This window comes from Rhamphochromis sp. 'chilingali' (genome assembly GCF_963969265.1).
Source record: "Rhamphochromis sp. 'chilingali' genome assembly, chromosome: 12".
In the NCBI taxonomy this organism is placed as follows: domain Eukaryota; kingdom Metazoa; phylum Chordata; class Actinopteri; order Cichliformes; family Cichlidae; genus Rhamphochromis; species Rhamphochromis sp. 'chilingali'.
In genome coordinates this window covers 14,799,298-14,811,705 of record NC_137939.1, presented here as the reverse complement: position 1 = coordinate 14,811,705, position 12,408 = coordinate 14,799,298, and positions in this window count along the sequence as shown.

Below are 12,408 nucleotides of genomic sequence, written 5' to 3'. Positions count from 1 at the left end.
CTTCTTCTCGTGCACTTAGGTCTTCAGGCCTGAGGCTGTTGACTCCATGTACTAGGCTCAAACACATGGCGATCGGGCTTTTCAGGCAGTGGCACCAAGGTTGTGGAATTCTCTTCTACTCCCTTTACGCTGTACAGACTCCACTGAATCTTTTAAAAAAACAGCTGAAGACATTTCTATACAGACAAGCTTTTAATTAATGTGTAGCACAGAGGTCTAGTGGCATCCATGCCTCAATGACAGCAGCAAAAGGGGGACCAGGACCAAAATTAGGCTGGTGGCTGTAATGTCATGCATGATCGGTGTGTGCGTCTATAATGTGACTTTTATACTCTCAAACATTTACACCTAAAGTTCACTAGGGAGCAGTGTAGGCAAAGAAAATGGTGCTGCTGAGTCAAAGTGTTTTCGTTTCTTGCTTTCATTTTCAGCCATAGTTTAGTTTGTTTCTGTCTGGACTTCTGTTTTTACCTTCTCTACACAAGTTCTGTAAATGTGGTCGTTACTTCTCTCCAATAATTTTCTGGGGAAATATCTGCACCGTCCAGTGTTTAAAGATGCTCAAGATATGTTAATGCTATAGTTATCACATATGTAACAGTTTCTATAGTTCTAAAGAAGAATGAAAGATGCATGTCTAACGTCTCAAGTCAGGTGAGGTGAATGAATACAGCTGCTATTGTCGGAAGGTTGTTGGATTTGTTTCTCTTCAGTGTATTAATAGATCGCTCACACCACTAGTTCCTGTGTCGTTGCAGCACATCTGCTGCCACTTCCAGCAGGTTGAATAAATGCTTTGTTTTGCCTATAACCTGACCATTATCTGTTTGGTACAGCTTCAGACGGACAGGGTGTCGTCTGTGTACATACAAATTTGTCTTAGAACACAAAACTGTGTTTATAGAGGACTAAAATGTGCATGAACATGAGGGTGAACATAAAAGAAGAGGTCATGAGAGAGAAGGAGGGTTTTTTCACTCTTTTGCAGATTCGTTACTGCTGCTCATCAAAACCGAAGCCTGGGAGTCTTGGTAACTCCACAACAGTTCGATCATTGTTTTGACGACAGTAACACCCCCGTACATTCCAGCATTGGCTGCTGGACCTGAAGTCATGTCAGTTAAATGTAGTTTTCATAAATGCACCACCCAGAAACAAATGTCTCCCTCCTTCCAGGATATTACAGCTTCTGTTTGGCTAATCAAACACTAAGCCTGTCATGAGCTGGCAAGAAAAGGAAGTGACAGGATACTCGTACTGCGAAAGAGATCCATTTTTCACCCAGTTAATGGACGGCTTTTAGAACCGCAGTCATGACATTCATGTACAGTACTTCCCGTTTGTTTCCAAATGCCATGGCAACGCTTGAGCAAAGAATAAAATGTGTGGTTGGTTGTCAGTGCCAGACAGACGGGAGAGGAAATACGTTATTTTTTTCTTTTGACATTTTAGTGAATGAGATGTTTAAGGCTTGAGAGAGAGAGCACTCTGAAATGGATAGAGATGCTTTCTTCGTAAACATGAAATAACTGTTGATGAGTGAGTATAGGGGTGGGATTTAATAAGTTTTCTTCGTCCCACTCCTTTTTCAGGCAATTTTTGTTTTTTGTTTTGTGCATTTTATGTTCAATATAGGTATTTGTTGTGCCTGAAAATGAACAAATAAATGAAATGAATAATACTAATTTACAACTTTTTAAAAATAAATATTATTTCTGGACTCTATTGGAGTAGCTTTACATAATTCATATGCATCATATACGGGCCTCTTAGACTAACTTATGATGGACTAAGGTTGCTGTCCTCATTTTACTTCCCACAACTAATCATGCAATCCTCTCTGACTGCTTTGAGCAGGTCTTACTGTTCCGTTTGAGTGGTTCAGATCATATATCACTGACAGGAAATTCTTCTTCACCTGTGGAGATCAGGTGTCAGTCGAGACACTTCCTGTGGTATTGCGCAGGGCAGTTGTTTTGGTCTGCTACTTTATCGGACAACATAATATCTGTTGCCATAGTAGCAGAGCTATATGACTCTGTAGCTGCAGATGACAAAGACTACTAACTTCTCTAACTCCCTGTTTAACTGACATTAGCCAGTAGCTGACCAAAAACTTTGCAAAATGTTAGGAACACGGAATGGAAATATATCTGAGGCATGCGGGCTCAATAATCCAATAAGGATTCACGAGTGGGAGAAAATTCTCCCACTGAAAATGTTATGTCCATATGGACAGCTTCAGTTTCTGGGAGTCTTCTACTTGGTCTAAAACCCAAACATAAACTGATCATTTATGAGTTAGGAAAATTAGCTAACGGGGTAAAACCACAAATTAGTAGTCTTGGAGATATTTCACGTAGTGACTTAAGGGTTAAACACCACTTTAATTTCACTACCGAGGCAGTCTTTCTGAATCGCAATGAGTTTGTTCTTGTATTTATTTCTAGAAAGCTGGATAACTGCAACATTATTTCTGGTGCAGCTTATTCAGAACTGCCACGTTACACACAACTACATGACTAAACAAATAATAGCGAGCACATCACTGTAGTTTCAGCAAAATAGGATTTTTCCAGTATCCTACAGAATTGATTTTAAGTACTCTTACACATATACAGAAGTCTAAATGCTCAGTTTGTCACTTTATATCCCAACTCACCCTCTCAGATCCTCCACTGCCAAACATTTAAGATATCAAATAGGGTCATGCCGTCTCGAATCAGCATATTTCTAGAACATTTTCTGCTCAAATGTGAGAGCAGAAAACTAAAACTGTTATACTCTAAAGTTTGGACAAATATGATGATTTCTGTATATATATATATATATATATATATATATATATATATATATATATATATATATATATATATATATATATATATATACATATAGCACGAAGGAGGAAAACATGAAGCTGGAGATGTACCAAGGGCTCAGAGATTAACTCGAGAAGATGTGGAGGGTGAAGACAACAGTGGTCTCAGTGGTAATCGGAGCACTCGGTGCAGTGACCCTGAAGCTGGGCATGGTGGCTCCATCAGATCCCAGGAACAACATCTGAGATCTCTGTGCAGAAGAGCCTCAAGCTCCCAACCCTCTGGTAGAAGACCCGAGCTTGTAGGATAAAGACCGCCTGAAGGGGCAAGAGGGGAATTTTGATCTAATTTATAAACACATATTAAATGGTCCATTGATACACTCAGGGAATTTTTTCACCCATCTGCCCATCTGCAGCATTTTTGAACATGCATATCCCGAAAGCGACTAAATATGAAAACCAGAAGAGATTTCTGTAATTTAGTACAGATATATAAATAAATATTTCAGTCTTGGCTGCTTGGGAAAGAAACAAAAAGACATTACAGCCGCCCTGTAAGGTCCCATTTTTGAGCACATTTCCTTAATAAAACAAAAAAAGGTTAATCATAGTGCACACATAGTTTTCTTTGCTTTCAGAGTGACTGATTCTATCATGTTCATTTTTGCACAATACAGAATTCTTGAGTTCTTTCCAAAATGTTATGTGTAACCAATGAATAAATGAATGATCCTTTCCTGCTCAGTCCTATAAAAACTACATTTGTTATCATTTAGAAATCTCAACACATTCACGTGTTCTATTTTTTTTTTTTAGAACCAATTCCTTAATTTTGTTTTTAGCTACAGTTTCTAAATGAACAATGTCTATAAATTGCTTGTGTTAATAATTTGGTGTCATACAGTTAAATACTGAGTTTTTCTTTCAGTTCTGGACCAGCGCTCTGTGTGCCTGAAGCTTTAGTTAGCATCTTCAGTAGTCGTAGTTAGAAGACTTTGTGGAGTGTGAGGAGGAATAGAAAGACATTTTAATTTATCTAACATGTGGCACTGTGTGTCCACTGTTTTTATTTAATTTTTAGCTTGGAAAACATAAATCACTGTGCGTCGAATAGTTGAAATGGGTACGTGTGCGTATTTGAGTGTGTATGGAGGCAATGTGTCTGCTTTTCTGTGGAAAATTTCCCAGAGTGGTTTTGACTGTCATTTTTTCCCCAGTGCTCATTTTCCAGAGCTGAACTTCAGCAGAGGCCTGTGTTGGAGCTGTGGACTCAGTTTCAGATGAAGCTCGGGGAGATGACTACACTTTTTTTTTTTTATTGACGTGTCAGTCGTCACCTCCTAATCGACACTCATAACAAACCTTTGAACTTCATCAACTTGCCTATATTTAGATGCTCACAGATGTTACACAACGAGTTTGAGTGTATTATGCCTGAAGTTGAGACTGTGTTAATAAGAAAATAACGATGTGTTGAAGTGTACTAGATGTTTAGAGGTTATGTCAATAAAAGAGCAGCTGTCCTCCTTCAATAGTAGATTCACTATTGTGTAAGATGCATACATAGGCCTGTCTAATACTAATACAATTTATTACTATGCAATAATGTCTGACTCTGCAGTTCATGACCTCACTTTTTATTGTTTTACCACCTTTCAGCTTGTGGTTCTGGTTTTTGCTACGCCATAAACCTCTCTGTGATTCGTTTTGTTGTTTGCACACACGTCAGTATCTTTCTGCAAACTGCAAATGCTGTTTACGTTCTGAGCTGAAACTTGGAGAAATGCAGAAAGTAAAAACTGAGCCTTACCACTGCAACCTGTTGGTCTGGGGCATGGCTTATGTCAACAATCTCTGTGTGTTGCATTGCACTCTTCACAGTTTTCACTACTGCTTAGTGAGCAGTTTCCAGACAAGTTGGCATCTCCTGAGGCGATCTGACCAAAAGGACCAAAGCACGGTTTTCATTGCAGCTTTGTATATCTTATTGTGACTGTGTGCTAGCTGCTAGAAACCTCCAGCAAATGACTCAAGGTAGACAAAGACAGCAACTGACTGTTGAAGATTTTACAGTATTTAAAAAGAAATGGCAAAAGTTAGTGAAAGTGCAAAATGAAAGAAGAGGAAGAGTAATCATTAGACTTTATGCAGAGTTTGTGGATAGCTGGAAAGCAGACAAATATGGTGATATTGATTTCAGATTACAGACAATGTTTGAAAAATTTCTTTAATGAAAAAAACATTCTTGCTTTATTGTCACATGATAGAAAAAATTAGATAATACGGCCAATAACGAGTGTCTTTTCTGGTAGTTTTTCACTAGTAACTAGTGCGGATGTTTAGCCATTGGAACAACTGGTGTGTGGTGTTCAGTATCATTTTAGGTTATGCACAAGGCCATTAGTGTAAATAGTCTATAATAGTAGTATTATAATAAAACTTCAAATAACAATTAAAACCTAGTTACAAAATAAACGATAATCACTGTGGTTATATCGTCACCTGTTGAGTTTAGCATGCACTTAAAGGTACTTTCATTATATTTCATGCGGAGACTTTAAAACAAATCCAAAAAACAAGATCTCACGATGGCGTCCTCATTTGCACGAGGAAAATGAATGCATGATATAATCTTTCAAGCATCCCACAGTCAGAGATAATCAAACCTAGTTTTGAGCATGCAGCTGAGCTGAAGGTTGGAGGAGAAAGAATAATTAGTTGCAGCTCTCTGACATCACACAACTCCTGCAAAAAAACCCCACACTGCTTCCTGTACTGGCCCTGTGCATTTTTCCTCATGATTACTCTCACAAATCTTCACATATTTTTCTGCGTCACGGGCTAAATGAACATGAACACTTAACAGGGCGTCACATCCATCCTCGGCTGCAGGTGCCGTGTGATTATTTCTCTGGAGGGAAACCTAGCTCGATCTGAGTAAGACCTCTGTGTGGTTCCTGGCAGAGTGGCCTCTCGGATTCCTCAGCATGAAGACGCTGAGCTCCAAAAGACTCCTTGCTGAATGTAAACCGAAAGCCTTTCAGAAACTCAGATTCAGCCAACCACATAACCCCCTTAAGGCAAGCCAGGCTGCACTCGGACTGAGCAGAGAAAGAACTATTGTGTACGTCTCTTTTACAGCGTACTCGGAACAAAATGAACCAGCTAAATTGTTCAAGAATTCATTGAACATTTTGGTATTAAAGTTTGGTTAGAAGGATACAGTACTATCTTTGTTTTACTTGATTTATGGGAGTCAAACTGAAATTAAAACAATTAAGTCTGACCCTGGAGAGCTTTTATTGCCAGGCCTTAAGTTAGACTGACATAACGTCTTGTGTAATGGTGGGATTTGTGCGTGTGTGTATACACTAAGAGTTTTAAAACTAGTGTCCCAGATTATTATGACAGGTAGCTGCTGAAGCATGAGCGTGTGAAACCCTCACGGAAGTCCCCCTGTCAGTGTTACATAACCCAGGGAGACGCAGAGCCTCACATAAAGAGGATTTATTCTCTTAAGCACAGAATGAGCAAACAAAGCCAACTGATTTATCGCCACATAACAATAACAGAATCAGACCCTCATTAGTTTTACAGCCATAAACTGTAAGGGTGTAAATATAGGAAAATGAATTCCTGCAAGCTCTGACAGGACCACAAGCAGAATGATAAAGGTAATGACTTGGCACCTGCACAGTGGGCAGAGATGAGCCTGTATTTGACCCTTCTAACACAGAGATGTACTTTAAATCGTGTGTTGACATGTGGGTAAACAAGGCGTCAATATGTGACCGGCTAAAGTCGTACTTTTTTGTTTCCTGAAACTCCAAAACTTGCAAAAAACAAACAAACAAACAAACAAAAACTTATTAAGGGTTATTTTACTGTTTGTGTTTTACAACCTTTTAACCTGAAGATGTCACTGTCTATAAATAGTCACTTGTAACACACGGTAAATGATTAAACTCGTAATAAAACTCTGTGCGGTTTACAAGAACTCGGTGATCGATCTCAATCCACACAGCGTCACTGCCACGGTCTAAAGTCGCCAACACTAAAAGGGGGGTGATTTCCCTGTCTGACTGAGCAGGTCATACCCCCAGGCTTGTGAAATGGGTGTTTTCCCCCTCGTGACTGAGATATTTACCAGAACATGGTAAACTGTTTGTTTGCAGTTTATGCTTTTGAAAATGTTCAATAAACTTGATTTTTCTGATGCAGTTTCGAGAAGCAGTTAAGAAAACAAACATTGGAAGTCTTGAAAGTTATTTCTTTGTGGTTGCATCATTGCTTTGGCTGGCTTTTATGCGTGCTGCATCAAGCCTGACTAGCCACTTAAAATATTTGATTATTTGAATATTATACTGTCAAAAACTGGTCTGAGTTTAGCAAAACTGTGTCACACTCTCATGCTTGTTTTGTAGCTCTAGAAGATAACTGGTTTAGCTTAGCATGCAGCCTGCAAGCTAACCTAAATCTAGTATAATAGGTGAGCAGGAAAACACAACATAAATGGGAATTTAATAATAATAATAATAATAATAAAGGATTGCATTTATATAGCGCTTTTCGGGACCCCTCAAAACACTTTACAATACCACTATTCATTCACTCTCAAATTCATACACTGCTGAAAGCAAGCTACAGTTGTAACCACAGCTGCCCTGGGGCAGACTGACAGAGGCGAGGCTGCCATATCGCGCCATCGGCCCCTCTGGCCAACACCAGTAGGCGGTAGGTGAAGTGTCTTGCCTAAGGACACAACGACCGAGACTGTCCGAGACACCCAACTCTTGAGCCACGATCGGTTATTGTTATAGTACGCAACTACTAGGGGTGCAACGATACACAAAATTCACGGTTCGGTTCGATACTTTGGTGTCACGGTTCGATATTTTTTCGATACAAAATAAAATGTTCATGCCTTTTTAATTTGTCATTTATTAAAATTATAAATATATATTTTAACTCAAAAGTACAGTTTTTAAATTTAACCCTAACCCTTGTGCTGTTTTTTATTTTGACAGCGAATGCGCACCTGCGGACCACTTATGTGCAGCCCTGGTTATTTAGCTCGTCATATCGCAGCCACAGAAATTATTTTGTCCATGAAACCATAAAGCTGCACTTTCTTTTTGCCTTATAGTCTGATTTGTCATAACTTCTCCGTTTTGTGGTAAGCTTTTCTTTGGCTGTCACTTCTTCGCCCTGACCTGTCTTATTTGGCTCAGCAGAACTAAAATATATATACTGCTGCTTTTACACACGCACTCACATAAGCTCAGCGATTCTCTGCGCGATCAACCTCTCACATGTTTAAGCTTGCTGCGGGAGATTTCACTTGTCATGTTTGCATAGTAAGCTAACGATTAATAAGACGATGTCAGAGGAATTGGTGCGCAAATTATCATCACTCACCAATCAGTACTGTCGCTCTCTATACACAGTTCGCGTGATTGCAAAGTGAAAGCAAAAAAACAAGCGCAAATTCAAACGCAATTTCAATATGTCACATATTGACAGTGGCTCACCGATGCCAATGACATAATTACCCAGCTACATTTCCGAAAGAACGCAAAAGCATTGACATATATTTTTCCTTCCTACAATAGCCCGACGGGCAGGGCAGAGATAGATTTTGGTAGCCCGACTGGAAAAATCGCTAGCCCCGGGACGTCGGGCTAGCGATATTGCGAGCCCGTATCTGATTGAGGAATCACTCATCTTTGGAAAAGAGAATTTATTACAGAGAAATGGCTCTTTCCAAAATAAAAGCTATACTATCCGCTTCTTCTGGGCTATATTCTCAGCAGCATATTAAACATATCAGGTCCCCATAAGGAGAATCATGTGCTAACAGCTGTCTAAATGACTCGGCTAAAGTTAGTAGCATGCTTGTTGTTTTGTCTTTGCACTAGGATGATGTCGGCGTAAATGTGCAGTCATATTCGTTGTGTTCCCGCTAGTGCTTTCAGGTTAATCTCGTTAAAATGACCTTAACGCCACAACACGGCAAATCTCCGTTAACGAGCTACCCCTGATAGCCCCGTGCATGGGGCTAGACGGCCAACACGTTAACGAGCTAACTGCGATAACACACTAGCTCCCACCCATGTAATTGAGCATTGCGTGGCACATCCAACATACTGTTTTACTTTAGTCCATGATGCGCTTACCTTCAGGGTCATACGTCACATGAAAACCAAAATAATTCCAAACGCCAGATCTGAATGAGGGTGGGAGAGGTTCAATTTGCCTGTTGCAAGGAGAGCTTAACTTCTGTCTCGCTAGCTTGCCCTGCGCTCTTCCTTCTGACGATGCTGTCTGTGTGGAGCGCTCAGTGGATCTGCGCTCGACAGTGCAGCCTAGGCGGAGTAGTCGAACGCAGATTCACTGAGCGCTCAATACAGACAGCATCGTCAGAAGGAAAGTTGATAAAATAAATTACAAATGTTGTATTGTTCGATACATATGCGTACCGAACCGAAAGCACTGTATCGAACGGTTCAATATCGATACGAATATCGTTGCACCCCTAGTAACTACCTGCAAATCCTCACAGTTGTCATGTGACTGTGTGACTGTTCATTCAATCAGTGTTTGAGATAATGCAAGCGAGCAAACATTTCCACATTGATTGACTGTCAGCTGACGTTTTTTTCTCTCGATGTGTAGTTCCAAATTCAAAGTTGTGCTGATCTCAATGTGACCTTGTCTTTAACACTGTCTGAACGTCCTCATTAACCTAACCCCCCCCCCCCCCCCCCCCCCACACACACACACACACACACACACACACACACAACCTTAATTATACATAACTTGAGGCCTTGTAGCAGTGATTCCACTACATGAAAGTGCTGCATGTAGTTTGCTAGAAGTCGTGCTAAAAAATATTTTTCAGTATTTCTGAATTTTTGCTCAAAATTGCCACATTATAATCTATATATAACCTGTTAGTGTTTGCCACACTTCATGCTTATACTCGCTTTGCTTAGCATAGCAGTAAATTATTCGTACACAGTGCAGGTATATGAAAGGGCCTGTAAAGAATTTAAGCAGGTGAGTACAGTGCAGTATGTCATGAAGCAATAAATTAATTACAGACCAAAACTTTTGTTTTTCTTTTGTAATTTTTTTTAAATTTTAGATCTGGCTTAAAATATTTGCATTTGATTCTTGAAATGAGGCATCTTAACTAAAGACATAGATGATGGGTTCACCTTTCAGTGGCAGAGGTTGCTACCTGTTCAAAACAAGAGCTTCATTGTTTTGGGATTTTGTGAGTTTCTAGTAAATCAGTACAAAGAAATCCGATCAGGAGACGATACCAAAAATGTGGAACTGGGTGTGTGTTGGATGCTTTCCCAGTAACTATTGATGTCAAATCTTTGCATCTAACTCTCTGAAAAAATAGACAGGACACTGTGCTGTATTGTTGGTTGTAGCCTTACAGTGATTCCCTGCAGAGATACAAACTGTTTGCCTTTTCATCGCGTGCCACATAAAGCAGTTCAAGTGAAAGATTTAATGACGGTGCTGAGTCATTTTAATTAGTAGGTACAATAATTATATCTTCCCTAATCTCAACACTTTCTCGGCCTTCCTCCTGTCCACTCCCCTCCTTTTCCTCTGCTTCCTTTTTTCAGCCCAGTCTTGGCAAGCAAACAGACATCATGAGGTTTCCCAGAGGTCCGGCTCACGGAAATGTCAGTTTGATTCATATTCTGTTTGGAGCGAAGATAAAGATAAAGGTACTTGAGTTTATTTAGCGCACATTTCCATATCTAATACCACCCATTCCTGACCGCCCTAAAAGAAACCCGCAACACCATTACAGCTAAGAAAAAAAAAACAAAACTGAAGTTGTTTTAATATTTTTGCAGATGGTGAGGCCACTGCTATGTTTATAATTACGTCACACATACCATTTAAATCCCTCTGGTTAAGAGAATCTTGTTTGATTATGATACGGTGATGTAACTGGGAGGAAGGCGTTGAGTTATACAAGCTGACATCATCTCTGTGTAGAGATTTCACAAACTTTCTTGTTAACGCTTCAGTCGATGACAAACTGAAACCCTCCCCGAGGCAGGTGCACATCAGTGAAGCCATTTTTATTATCACTGGGTAAAAATAAACTACTCACAATCTGAATCTTTAGCCTGCTGCCATGAGACACAAAAGTGAGACCCTACTTATTTTCTTTGATATATCTTATTGATTGCCACTGTGTTGCTATGTGACATGCCCAGACTTTGCTCAGGGCTCAGATCTCAGCTAAAAGTTTGTTTGGTATTATCTGTCTGTGTGTCTCTGAGATTTGATGGATTGTCTGTTGGAGGGTGGGGGAGGTCCTGTGAGATTGAGCTAAGACAAATGTCTTTTTGTCTTGACAGTTCACAGGATAAGAGAAAGCTATGGGTATTAGGGCTTTATTATAGAAGGAGTGGCTGAATGCAAAGAAATGTTTTCAGGATAATCCTATTCACGGATGAAGAGATTGTAAAAAGGTTGACATGGTAATTACGTCATGATATCAGGTCTAAGTTAAGCTCTATAACCCTCACTAAGGTGATGCAAAATTAACGTCTTGGATAACACTCTATATTCTGAATTGTAACCAAGCTATGTTTGATATTTGAAACATGGTGCACAGACAAAAACAAAACTACTTGTTGACTCATTGCTTCTGAGGCTGTTTTGAGCTCACAAGCAATTGAATTAGTTTGTATCTGGTAAAAATTTATGTCATAAGAATTCTGTTATAAAAAGCATCCTTACTAAATTAGATTAAGCAAGGCACATACACACACATACAAAGAGTCATAGTTAGCATGGTTAAGATGTCAGTGGAGTTTTGCTCACCATGGAAATTATATATAACCTGGCATAAGATGTGTTTTTTTAGGTTAGTTGACAATATAAGAATTTTTAGATGAAAACTGAGCCTTTTTTAAATTTCAGACTCCAACTTTGTCAATCTCACTTAAAGCTGGACTCAGTACTTTTGTGATGCACTCATACGCTTTATGAGTGCAGCTTACTAACCAAGCTTGCGAGTCTCAGCTAAAAACTCTACTCTTACGCACAAATACGGTCACTTTTCGCCTCAAACAAACATTTTATAACCAAAATGCCAACATTATGGAGCCCCACAGGGGACATGAGAGAAAAAAAATTAAGACGGACTTTTGCAAGATCTCGCAAAACTTTTGCGAGATCCCGAGTTTGTTTTGCGAGATCCCGCAAAAGTCCGTCTTAATTTTTTTTTCTCCCATGTCCCCTGCGGGGCTCCGTACAACATAGAGGTTTTGAGATGCAGAATTTAATTTAAACTTTAACGTTTGGAGCTATAAGGTGGAAAAGGATCGGAAAAGAAATCAGGATCCTGTCAGGAAAATGTGGATGTGCCAAATTTTTACAAAGAAAGCTAAAGCTAATCATCACCTTTCTCATGACTGTTCCTTCTTGTAATAGTTTAAAAGAGGTCAGAAAGTTAATGCCAGTGTTCATAAAGCCAGTAAGCAGAAAAGTCATATCTGTTTCACATTTTGCGTCAGACTAAATAGTTATTCCATTGA